This window comes from Cibotium barometz, chromosome 14 (genome assembly GCF_041138505.1).
Source record: "Cibotium barometz isolate CiBa-2024 chromosome 14, ASM4113850v1, whole genome shotgun sequence".
NCBI lineage: Eukaryota > Viridiplantae > Streptophyta > Polypodiopsida > Cyatheales > Cibotiaceae > Cibotium > Cibotium barometz.
Window position 1 is genome coordinate 21,313,323 of NC_141059.1, and position 16,993 is coordinate 21,330,315.

The window sequence follows — 16,993 nt, forward strand, 5'->3', positions numbered from 1 at the left end:
ACAAGTGCAAGGCTCCACACAAAAAAACCTTTCTTTTTAAACAGTAGTGACATGTAATACTTGTCCTTTCCTCCTCTACAAGAAGACCCCTACTAACTTGTTATCTAAATAACCATGGAAGAAAGAATCATTATACTTCTTATTGTTCAAAAAGTATGGACATGACATTGCATTGAACCCAATCAATAAATAAGATGCACAATGCAATTAATAGACATATTGATCCTATGTGGCCTTGTCCACAAATCTTGAAGATATAGTGACATCATAGTTAGCCATTGGTGTGTCTATTGGCACATAGAGCAAAGATAGCAAGGCAAGCTTGGCTAAAATACAGTGTCCATTCTCACTTCTAAATAATATCACGCATCAATTTTTAATAAATTCAATAATTTTTTTTCTATATTTTACCATTAAGGAAGAAAATATGTTTATAAAATACTCTCTTTAATAACTACCCTTAACTTCTTGGAGCGTGGCAGTGGCAACCTGCAGTAACCCTTGTGGAAGCTACAGAAAAGGGTGAGAATCAAATGTATCATATTTTAACGGACATAATTTTAAATTACGACCCCACTTCCTTAAATATTAAATATTCTTCAAGGCTCACTACTTGAGATGCCAAAATTTTACACAAATTGTTAATCTTTATAACTAAACAATATATAATTTTAAACAATCTTTATAACAATTTTAAACAAATTGTTAATCTTTATAACTAAACAATATATAATTTTCTATGCCATGAGAAAATTTGTTTACAAAATATTTTCTTCAATAACTATCCTTAACTACTCCACTTCCTGCTTACTACTTGAGATGTGGAAATTAATTTAGCTTGCTCTCTCTCTCTCTCTCTCTCTCTCTCTCTCTCTCTCTCTCTCTCTCTCTCTCTCTCTCTATATATATATATATATATATATATATATATATATATATATATATATATATATGGGAGATGGATAGTTTGAGGTAACCTATCATAGCTCTATCAATTCACCAACATATGCTAAGTCTAAAATATGAATTGTTTGAAACCTCCATGCCCATGTCCCCACCAAACATCTATATCATGCAAAAGCTCCATGTTCATAGCCCAAAACTGAATTTTTTGTTCCATAAGGAATTAACAATGCAACCATCTTGCATAACGAATCAAGAATGCAGAATGACTCTCCCCACACACAAACACCCCCTTGTCCCTCGTATGTTGGAGCTTTATCATATCTAGAAGTTATTTATACTTGCTGTATATTATATTGAACTAAAGTTGGACACACACCTCCTCCATCAATATATAAATTTAAGGTATTATTTCAAGTGTAGAGTAATAATTTTGTTAAATATTGTCAAGCTCTTAAGTTCACTACTTCAAATTAGCTATGCCTAGCAAGGCCAGGCTCACAATAAATGATATAGTTCTTGCTAGTAAATGAAGTCTTCACACTAAATAAGTAAACAAGTTTCATGGTTTTAAAAGAATACTAAAAATTATCTTCAATGAATGTTTTATATTTGCAATATTAATCATGGTAAATAAAGACCACTTGTTTTTCTTTGTGTTGCATTGTTTCAATGACTTGGATTTTTCCCCTTGATTGATTGATGATTATTTTACGATGTCTTGATAGTAAATCTGATATTGCTTATCTATAATGAATATTTCCTAATCAGGTTTGCTCGCATCAATGTTGATCATCATGATTACCGCTAACATAGGAGTCCTCGAATATGGTAACATGCGAAACCAAAACACAAACATGCATTCACATATGACCACCTAGGTGGGTGGCACGTGCACCGGAAAAGGTTCCCTTCACGTGTTGCACCCACGTGCAGCACCACGTGGGTGATCTGTGGGCTCTTGGGCAGCACAATGGGTGCAGCCCATTCCCTTCACAAGTCTTCTAATAAGCATGGGTTGTCTTGTGGGCTGGCCTTGTATAATCTTCATTAATCTGTTTGAGAACCTCCTTGTGTGAGGATGGAAAATGTGGAATTGTATGTGCACATCTTCATGTTAAATAGGAATAGAATGGCCGCTTTTGGGAAAAGGAGGGTATATGCATATATGGTGTTTCCAATGGGGCCTAACATCATACACACAAAGGTGGGTGTATGAGCATATTCGTGTTTTCAATGGAGGCTAACAACTTTGGATATTAAAATACGATCATGTGTATTACAATATGCTCCAACTCATACCCCCTCTTTCTCAAAATCACCCTCATCTCCTTTCCTTTGGAAACACGCTATTTTCATACATGGGGTGCCCGGTGCACCCATGGTGCTCCCCAAGAGATCACAGAGCACCTGCGCATGCATGGGTGCTCTGTGGGCTCTTGGGGAGCACCATGGGTGCACCCCATCTTCTTAGATGCAACTGAAGAGGTGAAGCGTATGTACATCAGCTGAATTTGAGTTTTACTTGTAACCTCTAACTTGGAAGACAAATACATATGATGGCACAATGTCAAAGATGTCTCTTTGGTTTTAAGATGTCTTGTGTGGTTACTGAGCCAGTGAGGGCTGAGGACACATGAACACTATGTGCATCTATGCACATAGATTGGAGGCAACCACATTTGTGCACATGCTGGTGCATCTGTGCTATGGCACAGGTTGGTAGGAGATGTCGTGTTTACTAAGCTAGCTGTTTGATTGTTCATGGTATTGTTTGATTCTTATTTTCACAAGTAGTTTAGTGACTTAACCCTACTGTTGAGCTTCTATTGGATACATCACTGTGTGTGAACAAAATAGCTGCCAAAAGATTTATGACAACATATAGTAGAAGTGCAATCTGAAGGTAAAGTACAACTGCAGGACACCTGACCATGTTTTGAGTATGATGCCAACTAGAGGAATGCATGACCATGTTCTATATGACACCAACATATGTGTTATAATGCCTGACTTGCTGCTTGTATTATATGACGCCAACATATGATGCTTTTTTTCAATGCTACTGCTTGAGACCAATATCATGTGCTTCCTGGTTAAAATTTTAAAAAAGTGTGTGCTCATTGTAGAGAGAGAGAGAGAGAGAGAGAGAGAGAGAGAGAGAGAGAGAGAGAGAGAGAGATGATGTGCTTATACCTAGTGAGTAACACATTGTGGTGGAGGTCAACAATAGTCACATCATACATAACAACACTCAGGTTAAATTGTGAGAAACTTAAGTAGACCACATTTCATTGATCATCTCAATTCACTAATTCTCTTATGGACAATAAGTCATTTTCTCAATAGTGTTGATAGCTCTATGCTATTAGCTTGTTCTCCATGCACACTGATGTGGCCAGTGGGCCATGCCACTAGTGGTTTACACAATTGGTTTTTTTGATTCCTCACCCAACACCATGCCACTAGTACATGCCCATGGCTGCTAGTGGCCAACATGTTCACAACCTCTATCATGCAAGTCATAGAAATATCTTGAGACCAACCTCATTAACTTATTCATGCTTGCCTTGATTGCACCTACTTTTGTGTTTCTCTCCTCCTTTCCTTGAAAAAGCACTTTGCCTTATTATTCTTCCTAATTTTATAAATGGAAGACTACGACTAATTTTATGCCCAAGACTAATTTATGTGTAGTATACATGACCTAATCAAGTCAAGATCTCAAGGCTCAACCTAATCTAGTCAAGACCTCAAGGCTCAATCTATTCAAAACCACAAGGCTCAACCTAATCTAGTCAAGACCTCAAGGCTCAACCTCTTTGCTGTGATGTAGGGTGATTCTTTTTGTTTCAAAACTTTTCAAAAACATGAAGGTGCTTATTTTGAGGGGATACTATTACGGTGTAATGCAATGTAGGTAAAGTGTGATGATTGCACTCTACCCTTGCTTCACTTTGTTGACATTTTACACATGCCATGCCACATCCATAATCAAAGAAAATTTTATGCCATCGTTTTCATCCGCATTACTTTATTGTAGTAACAAGATGAAGGGTTTGTTCAATGTTCCTCATCAAAAGTATCCTTGTACCTGTGCTTGGCTGACTATCTCAATGGGGCTTCTTGGATTCATTTTAATGTAATGTAGATAAGACCTATTTCGTTTTGGCACACATCAAAGTTAATCCTCCTTGAAATCCTTACATCTAAAACGTGTTTTGTTACTAGCTAGATGGCTACTTATTTAATCCTCCTTGAAATAATTTCATCTCAAATGTTGTTAACCATTCCAGTTAACATCATTTTTCAAACGTGGTCATGTTTCTTGTAACTTATCCTTTTGTAACCATGCAAAGCATTTATTGATAAAAGAGATATGGGATGACCGAGATCATAGCTTGTGTAATGTTAGTCGTAGGAATGAGCTAGATGTACATAGAGCTAGAAAGCCAATTTTGGGCTTCCAATTGTAAATGGGCGGTCGATCATTGTAAAAAGTGAGCTCATGTATATAAGACATTTTATGGAATATGACCATTTGTCTTAATTAAGTCTTGCTCTCTTCTCTCTCACTCTCTTGAGCTTATGGTTGCTTGCTTGTGTTGTATATGTTTTCTTGCTTGATTGTTGTGTATGCATGATAGGGATGGTGTTAATTTAGCTTCTCTTGTCTTGCTTGTGTTATATATACTTGCTTGTGTTATATATACTTGCTTGCTTTATTGTTGTGTATGCATGGTGTTAATCTAGCTTCTCTTGTGTTGTATATACTTTCTTTCTTGATTGTTGTGTATGCATGGTAGGGATGGTAATAATCTAGCTTCTCTTGTCCTCTCCCTTCTCTTGTCTTTCTATCAAGATCCCTCTTGCATGCATTTTGACATTAAGTGAAGGTACAGCTTTCCATAGCTCCCTTCTTCTTTACTCTTCACCTAGCTTATGAATCTCCACTTGGGGACACAAGTGGTGGTGGAATGAGCCCCTAGCGGCCTCACATAGGGGAGTTAACCCTCATTAGGATTGGCTAAGTGCTATTCATCGAATTGACCCTTGCATGGTTTCTTTCTCTTCTTCTCTCCCTCTCGTACACAAGGTCATATGTTTAGGTGAACATCTTTGGCATCGTTGGCTGGGGGATAAGCACTTAGCTTAGGGTCCTCCACACATTTCATTTGCTAGAGTATTCACTTTTCATGGTTGGAGTGCAAATCCACCAGTTGTTGCATGTTGTATGAGCTTGTGGCTTGTTTGTTGATTTTGTTCATGGAGCAATGGAGATCAATGGAGCATTGGAGCGTCGAAGTCTTCATCAAATGCGGGAGACACAAGTAGGTCCTTGATTTTTGCTCTTGAGTTTCATGTAATTTTCTAGTTTTGTTCAACTTTTATTAAGTTTGTAAAAATAGCTTAATCATCTAATTAATCATAATTAATTAGGTTTCCTTATACATTCTAGGAATCATTAGGTAGCTAGAGACTAGATCTAGCCTCCCATAAAAAACAAAAACTCAAAAAAACAATTGGAAAACACGTGAATCAGTTAAAATTAGAGGAGCAAAGTAGGTGAAATTTGCACTCTGGGGATGAGTTTCTAAGAAGTGTACACCCGTTCCATTCCTAGTGCCACCGTCATGGCAAGTTTGCCACGCGTGTTCCATTCTCCTGAGCAGATCTTTTGATATCTATAGCTTTTAATTTGGCAGAGGACATTTAAAAGGGAATAAATTACATTAATTGAGCATAAAGTGCATTAAATAAGAGGTACAACTACACTGTTAGGGAATATTTATAGGTGGCTGTCAGAACCTATACCATTAAAATATCTGAAAATTGGAAGTGTACGCCCATACTATTTAGATTGTATGCTTCTACCATCTAAAGTGCACGGCCATTCCTTCTCTGAAGCCATGTCTGTGTGGCAACCTTACCATGCCCGTTCCCTCTATTTTTCCATGCTCGTTCCTTCATCCTTGCCACAACAAGTTTATATTTTACAGAGACTTATGATGCCAACCAGCAAACAAGAGAGGTGTTGGACAATGAGGGGCAAACAATTCATCTCAGCTTGGGCCTCATCAGAGATGCCCTCCATCTTCCCCGGCTAGATCAACTGTATGTGAGGCTCACTAATGCCCCGCAGTTGACGAAAGGCACTTATAGGGGCACAACCACCAAAGACAGAGTCGAATGGAGTAACATCACGCAGGAGGAGTTGGTGATGCCAGCAAGGGCCCTTTCATTTTTATTGACTACCAGGTGGACTGATAGGTTTAGCCACTACTGTTACCATATTATAGTAGTGATGTGTGTGAACACACTTAGGACCGCCGGGGCACTTTTTCCCTCACTAGGAGGTTTTTTCCCCCGTGCATTGTATATACGCCAATGATCTTTTAGGGTTGGTTATCTTTCATTTTTGGCACTCATAATACACTACTGTGTTGTGCTCAAGCTTCCTCATCTTCTTGAAGTTGTGTGTGCATTCCTGCAACCCTAATTCCAACAATTGGTATCAGAGCAGGCTTCCTCCTCCCGGGTAGCATCACCGGCACCTGCCGCTTCATCTCCTCCGATTGCAACGAGGTTTCACGAGCGTCTGCAGGTTAGTATATGCCGTGGGAGAGCCTGTAGGGCTTGTTTGTTTCAGAATTTTGATCTGAGGTCATTTCGCCCTCCGTTTTTGCATTCCAAGTACTGCGCAGGCAAAATCGTCCTACTGTGCAGATTTTCTGTCAAGATTAAAATCTGCAGGACAGGTGCCCATTCGTCTGTTTTGGGCTGTGCTACATAGCACAGGTCGATTTTATACAGGTTTACCTCTTACAGACAGCATTTACATCTAGTAGTACAGTCATTGGCCATGGCTGACAACAATGATGTATTCCGCATGTTGGCTGCTGAGGATAAGTTGGATGGCACCAACTATCCATTGTGGGCATATATGATGCGACATGTATTGGTAGCAAAGGGGTTATGGAACATTGTGCAGGGTATTGATGCACGTCCTATTGTGGCTGGGAATGCTGCAAACACATCAGAAACAAGTACTGTTGATGATGGTGCAGGCACAAGTGCTGTAGCAGCTGTTCGAGAACCACCACTTTCAGCAGAGCAGATTCGTTGGGATGGTAGAGATGCGCAGGCTCATGCCTTGATTGCGCTGTCTGTCAAACGTACCATTATCCCACATATTCGCTCCTGCAGGACTTCTAAGGATGCTTGGGATGTACTTGCCACATTGTATCAGGCAAGAAATGAGGCTCGTGTTGCTTACCTCCGAAAACAGTTGGAGAGTGAGCATATGAACGAAGGTGATTCTATGGATAGCTTTTTGACAAAGATCAAGGATTTCAAAGAGCAGCTCATTTCTGCAGATGAAATCCTGTCAGACAGTTCACTTGTGCAGACTGTTTTGAATGGTCTACCAGATTCTTATCAGGGTTTTGCTTCCACTCTTCGCTTGATGATGAAAGGCAATCCCAATGCCTTATCATTTGAGGAGTTAGTTTCTGTTTTGCTGCAAGAAGACCAGTCAAGGCAAAACAGGAATATTATGCGTGTCGCAGATCAAGCTTTCGTTGCTAGTCAGAGAAGCGGGAAAGGTAAAGCTGGCTTTTCTTCTAGTAAGCAGAAATCTGCAAATGCTGCGCAACCAAAGAAGGAAGACAAAGATGAGAAGAAGGGTGACAAACAGAAGACATTTTGCAAGTACTGTAAGGGAAATGATCATGTCATCAAAGCGTGTCCTAAGCTGGCTGCGAAAGAGGCTAAGAAGAAAGAGGCTGGTATGGCTGTTGCAGATGCCTCTCCTTCTAACAATGAATCTGCTAATGTTGTGCTAGATACAGAATGGGCATTCAATGCGCAGTGCAATTATGACCCATCTTTGCATGACACATGTATGTCTGCAGTAGATTCAGATGTATGGTACTTTGACAGTGGTGCCACTAAGCATATCACCTCGCAGCGCAGTTTATTCACTTTCCTTGAGTCTGCTCCCACAGGGAATACTGTCACTTGTGCCAATAACTCCTCTTATCCCGTTGAAGGAGTTGGACAGATTGTGCTGAATGTTGCAAATGGCAACACCTTTACACTTTTTGATGCATTGTATGTGCCAGGAATCAAAAAGAATCTGCTGTCAGTCTCCGCATTTGCCAAAACAAGTTTGGTTGTAAAATTTGTGGATGACAGATGTACTGTTCATGATCTCTCTTGTGGTGACATCATTGTAGCATCTGGTTCACTATGTCGAGGGCTGTATAAGCTCAATATGGATGGCAAATGTGTAGAGGATTCAGCATGTGCTATTATGGATACGCAGGCTATTTCAAATGCAAAACTGTGGCATGCACGTTTTGGTCATCTGAATTTTGCAAGTTTGCTGCGCCTGCAGAAATCTGAAATGGTGTCTTCTTTGCCTAAGCTTGAGGCACCTGTCAAGCATGTTTGTGAGGGCTGCATATTGGGTAAAATGCAGCGTGCTTCCTTTCCCAAAGATGGATCAGTGAGAGCTGAACGCAGATTGCAGCTTGTTCACAGTGATGTTTGTGGTCCCATGCAAACTCCATCATTTGGAAACTACCTTTACTTCGTGACTTTCATTGATGATTTTACCAGGCATGCATGGGTATATCCTTTGAAGGCAAAGTCCGAAGTGTTTTTGTGCTTCAAACAGTTTTTGGTTATGGCTGAAAATGTGTCAGAAAGTAAGATGGGCACCCTCCGTTCAGATCGAGGGGGGGAGTATATGTCTTCAGAATTTAATGCATTTCTGGCTGAGCGTGGGATAAAACACCAATGTACAGTGCCGTATACACCACAGCAAAATGGTGTGGCTGAGAGAAAAAACAGGTCTCTCATGGAAATGGCAAGATGTATGGTTAAGAGTCAAAGTCTACCACATGGTTTTTGGCTTGAGGCTGTCATGTGTGCCACTTATGTACTAAACAGGTGTCCCACCAAAGCATTACAGGTTGTCACTCCATATGAGGCTTGGCATAGCCGCAAGCCATCTGTTGGCCATTTACGTGTTTTTGGTTGCCTGGCATATGCATTAGTGCCTGTGCAACATCGCAGAAAATTGGATGACAAAGCTGTCAAATGTATTTTTGTTGGATATAGTGCTGAGAGCAAAGGCTATCGTTTGTATCATCCACAGACAAAGCGCATTTTGGTTAGCCGTGATGTTGTATTTGTGGAAGATGCAGTTCAGCCCTTGGTTTCATGTACTAAGGAGACAGATATCAGCTCACGTGATGTCTATGATACATTGTTGCCTCTTTTCAGTGGTGCACAGTCAAGTGCAATACCTCATGAGGCAGTTTTTCAGCCTGTGCAGGTTTTAAATGATGGCACAGATCAGCCTATATCTGATGCAGATGTGCATGATGCACTTGAGGATGAGAGACAAGAGATTGAGGGCTCTAGGAATATGCCTAGATGGCTGGTGCAGACTTTGCGTGACAGCAAGTTGGATGCCCCTTTGTCTAGTCGCACTCGTTCTGGCTCTCATGGTGCCTCTTATGCGTCAGATTGTTATGCATTGGCTGTTTCTAGTATGTGCGATGAAAGTGAGCCTGTTTCATTTGATGAGGCACAAAGTTCAGAAAATTGGATGGCTGCTATGCAAGCAGAATACGATGCTATTATGAAGAATGGTACATGGTCTTTATGTGACTTGCCCCCTGGCAAGAAGGCCATTGGCACTAAGTGGGTATACAAATTGAAGCGTAAGCCTGATGGCACAGTGGATCGCCATAAGGCTAGGCTTGTTGCAAAAGGTTATGCTCAAGAGAAGGGCATTGATTTTGATGAGACTTTTGCTCCCACATGTCGTATGACCACTGTTCGTAGCATCTGTGCATTAGCAGCTCATAATGGTTGGAATGTACATCAGCTGGACATAAAGACTGCGTTCTTAAATGGAGATTTGCATGAGGAGGTGTATGTATCGCAGCCTCGTGGTTTTGTTCAAAGAGGGCAGGAAAACAAAGTGTGCAGGTTAAAAAAGGCTTTATATGGTTTAAAGCAAGCTCCACGAGCTTGGTATGAAAAAATACATGCATATTTGACTGCACATGGGTTTCAGAATAGTCCAACAGAAAGCACTTTGTATGTTAAACGTGTGGATGGTGTACATCTAATCATTGCTCTCTATGTCGATGACATGCTGCTCACAGGACCAAATGAGAGTCATATTGCTGATTTTAAGGCTGATTTGAATGCCTCTTTTGAGATGTCAGATTTGGGGCATTTGCATCATTATTTGGGGATACAATTTAAGCAGTGTGATGGAGGTATTGCTTTGTGTCAGACAAAGTATATTGAAACATTGTTGCAAAGATTTGGCCTTGAAGACTGCAAGCCTATTGCTACTCCAATGGAGACAGGTTTGAAGTTGAGTCTTCATGATGCTGGAGATCACTTTGATGTCACACTCTATCAGACAGCTGTTGGTTGCCTCATTTATGTATGCATTACGAGGCCAGACATTCAGTTTGCAGTCTCACAGGTGAGCAGATTTATGCATAGCCCAGGCATTAAGCATTGGCAGGCAGTGAAGCGTATCTTTCGCTATTTGAGTGGTACTCGGCATCTTGGGTTGTTTTATCCAAAGGGGGGATCATTGCCGCCAGATTTACATGTTTTTTCAGATTCTGACTGGGCTGGTTGTTATGACACACGCGTGTCCACGAGTGGTTTTTGCTTCATGCTTGGAAGCTCATGCATATCATGGTTGAGCAAGAAGCAGCCTACTGTGGCCACTTCTAGTTGTGAAGCTGAGTACAGGGCAGCTTTCACAGCTACGGTTGAGTGTGTGTGGCTCAGACGCCTTATGGTTGATTTGGGTGTTGGGCAGCCATCTGCCACCACCATCTTCACTGACAGTCAGAGCGCATTGGCAGTTGCGCGGAACCCAGTGTTCCATGCTCGTACGAAGCACATTGAGGTGCACTACCATTATGTCAGGGAGAGACTCTCTGCAGGAGAGATCAGTTTGGCTTATGTGCCAACACAGGATAACCTTGCAGACCTTTTCACAAAGGCTCTGCCTCGTGAAAAGTTCGAAGCTTTTCGCAAAGCTTTGGGCTTACTCCCTTTTGTGGATTCGTCCACATAGCTAGACACTTCCCTATACATGAGTGCTAGCTCTTGTTCACCGCATCACTCCAGGGGGGATTTGTTACCATATTATAGTAGTGATGTGTGTGAACACACTTAGGACCGCCGGGGCACTTTTTCCCTCACTAGGAGGTTTTTTCCCCCGTGCATTGTATATACGCCAATGATCTTTTAGGGTTGGTTATCTTTCATTTTTGGCACTCATAATACACTACTGTGTTGTGCTCAAGCTTCCTCATCTTCTTGAAGTTGTGTGTGCATTCCTGCAACCCTAATTCCAACAACTACAACCTGTCCACATTGGTGAGAGTTCACTAGGGGATTCTTGTGAATTGGGTGGAGTTTTTACACAAAGAGCTGCATGTCATCTGCTCGAACCCTCAAGAAAAGCTTGCAGCTGCAACCCTCCTCACCAAAGTCCTCTTCCACACTGCAGGGTGAGAGGAGCTTTCCCAGGGCCATACAACTCAGTGGGCCAGATGCAATCCCTATCTCTCTGCCTCCCCAATCCCCACCGGCAAAGCGCCATCACCCGGACCCCAAGGGCAAAGAGCCTATTCCCTCGTAGTCCAGCCAGGGTCCTACCCCATCAACGAGCAGGAGGCTAAAGAAGCCAAAAGAAATGCAGCTAAGGAGGAGGCACAAAAACAAGCTTTTTTGAGCAAAATATTTTTGAAACCCCGGCCCCGTAAAGGATAACAGATATCCCCCCTCACTACTCAGATACGGGCCCATCCTCTCCTCACTCCTCCCATTTCAACACTCTAGAGCCCTTCGCTGGGCAAGGACAGGAAGCTTCAGATCCAGTGAAGCATACACAAAAAGTGTCCATGCTACACATGGGGAAGTCCCAAACTTTGCCCAAGGCTTCTCTCACATGGCCTGCGAACTCATCACCCAGATGGCCGATTGTATTTACCGCCAGCAGTAGGAGGTTACAGCAATATTGGAAGATAGAAAATGAAGGTAAACCAAGGTTACCAAAAGGAGATCCACCTCTACTACCAATGGCCGAGCACATAAAGATGCATGCAGAAGTAATATGAGGATTGAAGGGTTACATAAAATTTTGGCAGAATCTAAGTAATGGTTCATTTGTGCCAAGATATATAAATGTTGCTCACAAAAGCTTAGTAGTAGCAGACTACCGCTGATTTATACACCTCTAACCTGAATAACCTCCATCTCTAGACGGTCATTAATGAGAAGGAGCAACAGTTGATACATGCCATCTCTAGAATTTCAAAGCCATTAGGAACTCAATGGAGTCTTCTTGGGCCCTTTAATTTGGACGTTTAGTGAAATGCTTAAAATGCTAATCCATCTTTGACCAAGCCTAGAGGCCTAGTCCTAAAAGCATATATTTGATTTTTCACAAAAACAAAAAAAAAATAAAAAAAAGGAGATATTCTTAGATCTGGCCACCTAGGTGACTTTAAAGCTTTGTAATGGGCTGTCAGTCAGTTATCATAGCCTTCTCTACCTTTTTGAACTCCAAACATTCCAAAAATTCGTCACTTTCTTCCCCCCTTTTTTGTGTGTGCACTAGATCTCTTTCTCTCTCTAAATCCTCTCTCTAAAATGCCCTGCACTCCTTCTCCATGAAAAAAAGCGTCTTTCTCTACTCCAAAAGCCATAGCTAGCAGATCTGTACTCCTAAATGAGCCTTCTCTCTCCAAACCCACAGTAGTAGCCATGGCTTGCAAGGAAGAAGCTTACCATGAGCATTCTCTCTACAATACTTGGTCCTCTCTCCATAGCTAGCAGGTCTGTACTCCTAAATGAGCCTTCTCTCTCCAAACCCATAGTAGTAGCCATGGCTTGCAAGGAAGAAGCTTACCAGGAGCATTCTCTCTACAATACTTGGTTCTCTCTCCAAACCCACAGTAGTAGCCATGACTTGCACAGAAGAACCTTTTCATGATGTATTCTCTCTCTATATTGCTTAGCAGCCATAGCTTGCACTAAAGAAGCTTCCCATGATGCATTGTCTCCTTTGCATTTTCGTCTCACCATTGCCAACCCTCTCTATGTTTCTTTGGCTCCCTTTCTGGCTTCTTTCTCTATCCACAATACAGCTCTAGAGAAGCAACCCTCATCTCCATTCTTCCCATTATTTTTTAATACCATATCCTGCTCCTTCCACTCCTATTCAACCCAAGCTTACAAGCCTAGTTTCTTGTAGATGGCACTACAAGACATCACCAATAAGCCTTCTAAGATCCGCCTTCAGGTTGATTTGGAGACAGAATACGCAACCCTACGCAGTAGGCATGTTGCACCCAATATTTCATACGATCAGCTTCGAATGCAAGGAGCAAAGGCCATAGATCTTTGGATTGATGGAAATCTTTATCCACTAGATCCAATATCTGATGCCCCTCCACCATTCAAAAGCATTACAAGTTTGGTTTCAATGGGCTTCTTGGCTATTGTAGGAGATTACACATGTTGTGGCTAGATGAGGCAGCTGAAAAGAGGCAAACACAATTTGCCTTCGACCAGCTTCAAGCGGCATCGACTAAGCAGATCAATAGTTTGATGCAGAGGATTAAAGAGCTCTCAGAGGAGCTTGAGGTGCAGAAGAATAATCTAGCGGATCGTGTGCGCACAATAAATCAATTTACCAATAATTATGTTCGTCTTCAACACTCCACTCGTAATCTTCGGTGTCGTGTTCACCATTTCACTCACCTTCCCATCGGATATCATGCAAGGCAAAGAAAACGTAAAGCTATTGGGTTACAGCAGGCGCATGCAAGAGGCGTAAACAAACAACCAGGTAAAAAATTTTGTAGGAATTATAGCAACTTTGAGAAGCAATTAATGAATAAAGCATCTCTCATGGGTGACTCTTGCGATTGTAGGGCATGTGCAACAGCTATACTAGGATGTAACAACGCTGAGGACAATGTTAATGTCTCCCTTCTTCAGCATGTCCTTCAGGAGAAGGATATCATGGAAATGATAACAGGTTCTGGTAATGATAAGCTGCGGGAGACCCTTCGTCAACATTTCTTGAAGGAAATCAAAGAAATTGTCACACCCAAAGAGATGCTTGATATATGTGACTCAGCAGGTATTAGCCAGAAAGGTTACAGAGCAATGTACAGGTCAATCACTTTAGGGTTGCGAGCAAAGGGAGTTATGCAATCCTTGCTTCCAACACTTTATAGCTTACAGATGGCAAAGAAGTGTGCTAATGGTGATATTGCATCCATGTTTAATGGTGGGTACAAGTGGGTTGAGGATATTATGCCAATGCCAACAATCAAACCCTTTGAATACAATGCATATAACAATGTCTACATTGACATGGAAGTGCTACAAAAAGCAATGATTCAGTACTATGGCCTCACACTTGAAGAGATAGGTGGAAATGCCGTGTTTGTCTTGAAGCTGGATGACTGTCAAGTGGTTAAAGATCAAAGACTGGAGCATGTTAGTTTAACCTTGATGAGCCGAGCACTTAGAGGAAAGCCTTTAGAGACCCAAGAGTTGGATGCAACTGAAGACAGCAACAATAGGGGTCAAGGGCATAAGTAGGACTACTACGGCATTCAATCAGAGAAGAACATCTGGTGGCAAGCAGCATGGGTCCTCCCAAAAGAGAACCATGATACCTTGAGGTGGTATTTGGAACGGTCTGGCATTCAACATGTCGTCTCTTGTCAGGTCAATGGTCAAAAGCTTGATGTTCCCGGAATAGGCTGCTTTAACATTGAATGGCACTTGGGTGGCGATCTAAAAACCTTAAAGTGTATGTTGGGTTGTAAAACAGGTGCGAATACTATGTTCTCATGTGTTTACTGTTGTCATTCCAAGACAGCAGTAGACTCAAGAGTAAAAGGGAAACAACCTAGCAAAGGCAAAAGTCAAAAACAGGTGGGTGCAAAAAAAGTAATCGTTTTTGGTGCTGAACAGAGGAAAGGATCAAAGGTATGGCATAATGGCATATTAAGTTGTGACTAGAGCAAGCCACCTAGTCGTGACCAGGAGGACAATGCTTGGAACCCAATCTTGGACATTCCACTATGTCAAGTGCATGTGTGCACATTACATGCAAGACTCAGGATTTTGGATAAGCTATTGATGCTCCATATAAACTATGTCTGGAACATGGAGCCCGAAGATCGACGAGAAGAGTCAATACGTGCACTAGAGGGTGTACTTTCCTCTATGGGATTACATGCTGGAGCAGTGGTCTTGACAAAGGACAGAAAATCAAACCCTACACAAGACAACCCTAATAAAATTTACATGGGTGGATCAAAGGCAAGACACTTGCTATCAAACCACTTGGGTTCTCATAGCCACACTGACTTTGAAATTTGGAAGAAGATATGTGATGTTACAACATATCGAGGAAATGATGCCAGGCTTGGCCTAAAACGTGCACATGTATGGGAGGTGTGTAATAAAATGGTCGATCTTCTAGAGCGACCTCACCTGGATGACCATGGCATTGAGGCACTTAAACAAGCCACTTGTAGATTTACAGAAGAAATGGTCGAGGCATGGGGAGAAACACACATTACTCACTACATGGTAATGTTATATTTCTTGTGTCCTTGTAGTATGTTCTTCATACTATTTGTTGACTTTTTGTAATTTTCTATGCAGCATATATTGTATGCACATGGGCCATACTTTCTCGATAGATATGGCTCTTTAGCACTTTGGAGCAATCAAGGCATGGAGAAATCACATTACCAAGCAAAGGCCGTGTATTTTAAGGGCACTCGCCATGGTGGTGGCAAAGTCAAGAGTAATGCGCTCCATGAAATGTTCAACTGGTTCTATCGCGTTCTGGTTGGCAAAAAAAGGCAGAAAACTCGCGGTAATTTGTCTCTTAGGCGTCAAATAATGAAAACTGTTAATGCAAGAAGAACTGAAGGATACAACAGATCAAATGCTAGGGAGAGACTACGGCAGTGGGTAGCAAGCAAGTGTCGGTGTGGTTCCTCATGGGCTTAAACTCTCTGATTATAATCTTTTTGTGTTTTTAAATTTTCTAAAAGTTTTAAAAAATTATATTTATAGACATATTTAAGTCATTTTTCATTTATAGCCACCACATTTCAATTTCTTCTTTGTGCTCTACTCTCTCTTGCCCTCCCACTATCTCTTGCACTCGTACATACCTAGGCCATGCCAGAAGAACAGGAGCAAGACTTGCGGTTTTTCGATCAACTCGGCCCACTACCTGCAGCAAAAAGGACAAATCTACCTATAGTAACAGAGCAAGAGGCAAAGGAGATGAGAGAAGAAGAGCGCAAGAAGGAGGCTGAAGAAGCGCAACGTAGGAAGGAAGCTAAAGAAGCAGAGCCTAGTAGAGAAGCAGAAGAAGAGCAGCGTCAAAAAGAAGCCGAGGAAGGTCAAGGGCAACCACCGGAGATTGTTATTGAGGCCGACACCCTAGAACAGCTAGAGATTATCTTATAGAACAGGGAGGTCAAGCTCTTGTCCTATGGCATCACGAAAGATACCATTGACAAAGAGTTTGCTCTTGTGAGGGCGGCTTGGGAGACAGAAATGCAAAAGAGACAGCAGCCCAAAGAGGACGCAAGGAGGGCAAGCCAAGCATAGCCACAAGCAGCCACAACATCCAGAGGTCCAGTCAAGAAGTGTGGCAAAAGAATGGAGGGCAAGTTTCAGGACCAACAAGAAGAGGAAGAGCGTGCACAAAAGAAAAAGAAGTTCAGGTCTGAACGACCACTGTGGGAGAATCAAAGACCACCACCGCCTCCACCAGTTACAAAGAAGAAGAGAAAATGGAGGCCAGGGACAGTCGCGCTACGAGAGATTAGGAAATATCAAAAAAGCACAGATCTTCTCATCCCCAAGGCACCATTCTCTCGACTGGTGAGAGAAACAATGGAAAAATTTACTGACAGGGTTGACCGCATACAGAGCACAGCTCTTGAAGCTCTTCAAGAAGCTACTGAAGATATTGTAGTTT

The 16,993-nt window shown here is 41.8% G+C and overlaps 1 long non-coding RNA gene across 1 annotated transcript; it reads left to right on the plus strand.

Annotated features, from left to right (window-relative positions):
- The first annotated feature begins 13,841 nt into the window (after window positions 1-13,841).
- On the plus strand, window positions 13,842-15,973 carry LOC147631787 (uncharacterized). The gene is made up of 2 exons (XR_015267259.1): window positions 13,842-14,110; window positions 15,655-15,973. It is a non-coding gene; the product is annotated as an uncharacterized LOC147631787 (long non-coding RNA).
- Window positions 15,974-16,993: the final 1,020 nt, after the last annotated feature.